This window comes from Sturnira hondurensis, unplaced genomic scaffold, assembly GCF_014824575.4.
Source record: "Sturnira hondurensis isolate 20B ecotype Veracruz unplaced genomic scaffold, ASM1482457v3 Scaffold0004008, whole genome shotgun sequence".
NCBI classification, from domain to species: domain Eukaryota; kingdom Metazoa; phylum Chordata; class Mammalia; order Chiroptera; family Phyllostomidae; genus Sturnira; species Sturnira hondurensis.
The window spans coordinates 2,090-6,465 of record NW_028076639.1 but is presented as its reverse complement, the minus strand read 5'-3'; the positions used below and the strand labels follow the sequence as shown (position 1 = coordinate 6,465).

The window sequence follows — 4,376 nt, the reverse complement described above, 5'->3', positions numbered from 1 at the left end:
CTTATTACCATATTATGAACATATGTACAAATGTTGATGGTGAGGTGGCTAAAAGTATAGGGTATTTATTTGGTCACATGAGTTTAAACCATGAATTGCGAACTTTCCTCATATTAGCTGTGCCATTATAGAGCTTTACAAAGCTCCTCAAGTCCTTGGTTCTCTTAATGGTCAAAGAGGAATGATAGTATCACCTACCTTACATCATTATTGTGAGGATTTAATAAAAATTTATGTTTATTTAAATGTATACATGTACACATACTTAAATATAATTAAATATGCCCACAGTTTTCATTATTGTTTGCAGGAAAATATATTCTACAAGAGGTTATGGTTGTCAGAGGTTGACAAACCCAATGAATTTAGGGGTTAGGCTTGGACAGTGAAGATGTGAATGAATTAGGACAGTGGTCGAGAATAATGACTAGTGCATGATGGGTGTCCTTAGGAAGACCTCAAATTGAGATTAAAAAGACTGAAAACACTGTTTTCACTCAAGAACATATTTATATACAAGATTTAAATATGAATCTTACTACCAAAGCCAATATGTACGCTAAATTTGTAGGAAGCCCACAAATTAGAAACTTTCAACCCTAATTTCTGTGATTCTGCTAAAAGGGAAAAATGAGTTTAAGAAAAAGGGGTATATCATGCTAAAACATGGATTTCAAGGAAGAATTAAACAAAATAATGGCTCATATGGAATTGCTGGAGCAGACAGTACTATGGGTGAAGCAAGAAACTGGAGAAACTGGAGACACAGAAAATCTCAGTGGTGCCAGGATGTGAGAAAAGGAAAACTGAAGAGGAAGGCTTTAAGATTTTAAACCCCTTGCACACTTGAAGACCTGCAGGTCACCAGCCATTTTTCCTAAGCCGACATAAAGACAATCATACCATCCTAACAGGATATTATAGCTAGCATTCTTCAGACTGTGCCAAACACAAAGTTTTATTGTTTTCTTTTAAATACACTACCTTCTCAATTCTATCAATAACACTATAAATAAAGTAGGTCTCATTACTGTCTAAATTTTGCAGGTGAGTATATAAGGTTCAGGTAAGTTAGGTTAGGATTAATGATTTCTCGGTAGCAAATAGTTGTGCTAATACACACCTTAGACCAGAGTCCAAGGTCTGTACCATATGCTTTGCCTTGTCTTTAGAATTGCATCTCTTGGTTGTGTATGTTCTTACCCTATAAATCTCTCAGTTAGGACACTATGAAACCCAAGCACTGAGTTTAAACAAGGGAGATGAGGAGTATCTGTACACTGAGTAGAATTCAATTTGCTTTAAATGCAATTAAGACCATCAGACTTAGGAACCACTCAGTGTGGGTTCGAGGGTCGACTTGGATCCATAGCATGGATTGTCAACTGATATATGTTTGGATATAGAAAAAATCACTCAGTTTCTTGTGCATCCTAATTGAAATGGATGTAATAACAAAATAAACATAACATTCTTAAGAGGACATAATATATATACTTTTAAAATGCCTCATGTTTTTTTCTGACAGGTGAGGAACATGCAAGTATATGTTCTCACGAGGCTTTGGATAAGTAGATTGACAGGTACATTCACTCTGGATAAGCCATTCATCCACTTATTTAATTTCCCGTATCTCAATTTACAAACTGACTAACTTGAAAATTAGGGCAATTTTCCTCAAAGATCCTTCAGATTCAACAACATGTAAACTGATATACATCATTAATGCACTTTGTTATGTTATGAATCCCATATTCTATCTGGAGAATCTTCAAATACAAGTTGTTGCTATAACAAAATAATACATGTTGCATGTACACTTGTCAATTTAAGTGTTTTTGTCACTGTTTCATTGTTCTCCTAGCCACCTAGCATTTTGTGATTCTCCTCATTGATGGAGAACTGTACAGAAGTGACTGAGTTCATCCTCCTCGGACTAACCAATGACCCAGAGCTGCAGGTGCCCCTCTTTGTCATGTTCACTGTCATCTACCTCATCACATTGATTGGGAATTTGGGAATTATGGCGTTGATTGTCTTGGACTCTCGTCTGCACACTCCCATGTACTTTTTCCTCAGTAACCTGGCTCTGGTGGATTTGTGTTACTCTTCAGCTGTCACTCCGACAGTCATGGCTGGATTTCTTCTAGGACACAAGGTCATCTCCTATAATGCATGTGCTGCTCAGATGTTCTTCTTTACAACCTTTGCCACTGTAGAAAATTACCTCTTGGCCTCAATGGCCTATGACCGCTATGCGGCAGTGTGCAAACCCCTGCATTACACCACCACTGTCACAACAGGTGTGTGTTTGTGTCTGGCCATATGTTCCGATGTCTGTGGGTTCCTGAATGCCTCCATCCATGTTGGCGATACCTTCAGCCTCTCTTTCTGTAAGTCCAATGTGGTCCATCACTTTTTCTGCGATGTTCCAGCAGTCATGGTTCTCTCTTGCTCTGATCGACATGTTAGTGAGCTTGTTCTTCTTTATGTAGCAAGCTTCAACATCTTTTTTGCACTTCTGGTTATCTTCATTTCCTACATATTCATCTTTATCACCATCCGAAACATGCAGTCTTCTTCAGGATATCAGAAGGCTCTGACCACTTGTGCCTCCCATCTTACTGCAGTCTCCATCTTCTATGGGACAGGCACCTTCATGTACTTACAGCCCAGCTCCAGCCATTCTATGGATACGGACAAAATTGCTTCTGTGTTCTATACTATGGTCATCCCCATGCTGAACCCCCTGGTCTACAGCCTGAGGAACAAGGAGATTAAGAGTGCACTCATGAAGGTTGTCAGAGGCAAAGTTTTGTTTAGGATTATGATTTGAACATTGTGCAATGCACACTCACCTAGTTTCTTTAAGGCCACAGTAAAATTAAAGTTCTAAAGTAGTCTCCTTTCCCATTCCAAAGTCTCTTGTCCTAAAAATGAGAAACATTATTCTCAGAAGGCTAAGATGTCTTGGGGTTCATTTGTCAAAATCTTTATTAAGGATATTTATTTACTCACTCACCCAACATGCAATTTTTTCTATCAATCAATGCAAATACACATATAATATAGTCACAAAGAAGACCATCAACAAAGTGCATGTATGTTTCCCAGGAGTGTACCTATGTCTTGTAATAGAAACCAATAATGTTATACATTTTCCTTCTTAAAATGCTTTGAAGTAGTTAATGCTGATATTTTATGTCTACTTTTGTGATTTAAACAATCTTTTAAAAATATCTTTAAAACATATTTTATTGATTATGCTATTACAGTTGTCCCTCTTTTTCCTCTCTTATTCCCCTCTGCTTCCTCCCATCATCATTCCCTCATCATAGTTCATGTCTATGGGTCATATATAAAAGTTCTTTTGCTTCTTCATTTTCTATACTATTCTTAATATTACTTCCCCATTCTTTTATTCTACTTCATTCACACTGATTTACTTCCTATCCTTTAATCTGACAATGTCAAACATTTTCTTGCCTCAGGGCATGTACAGTTACTCTTTCCTGTGTGGAAGGTTCCCTTACTCCATTAAGGTTGATGCTTAAAGGATACTCTATCATAGGTTTCTTTCTTGACCACCTTTGTAAAATGGTCGTTTTTTATTTCCATGCAGAATATCCCTTCACTCTGAGGTATTCTGTTAAGAAACTTCTCACCCATTTTGTTCATGAACCACAGGCAAGTAAACATGGATTGGACTGAAAGTGATCAGAGGCAGGGAGGGGAATAATGGTGAAAAGAAAAGGAAGAGACTAGACAATGAGCATGTCTGAATTACCCAAGGACATGCACGGCAGTGTGAGAAGTGGGTAATGGGTTGGGTGGAGGAGGGCAAAGGGGGAAACATTGAGACAACTGTAATAAAATAACAGTAGAAAATGATACAAAAAAAAGAAAAAAGAAATGTGTATAGATGGTATTATGTAACCTTCAAAAAATGATACAAAAAATTCTCACCCAAGGATTTGTTTATATTCATATTGGAGAGAGAAGGGAATAGAAAGAAACACCCTGACCAGGGTTGAATCCCCAAACTAAGTATGTGCCCTGATAGGACCTCTAACCTGCAAGTTTTTGGTGTGAAAGATGACACTCCAACCTACTGACCCACCCCCCCGTGGCACTCTGGGTTTTTCTTCATGGTCCCCATGAGTCCTCACCTATTGAATGTATGCTTGTTCACTTATTATCTCTCTTCCCCAGCTAGAACTTAGACTCTATGAAAGCACTGGCTTTATCTGTTTTCTTTACAACATGATCCACAGTTCCTGAATGAGTGTCTATTTCTTACTCAGTTCTCAATAACTATTCGTTAAATGTATAAAAGTGTTAAGCTATGAGTCCAGCTGCATCAGTATGTTGAATTT

The 4,376-nt window shown here is 37.7% G+C and overlaps 1 pseudogene; it reads left to right on the top strand.

Annotated features, from left to right (window-relative positions):
* The first annotated feature begins 1,894 nt into the window (after window positions 1-1,894).
* LOC118984924 (olfactory receptor 5B3-like) lies at window positions 1,895-2,831 on the top strand (annotated as a pseudogene).
* The last annotated feature ends 1,545 nt before the right edge of the window (window positions 2,832-4,376 follow it).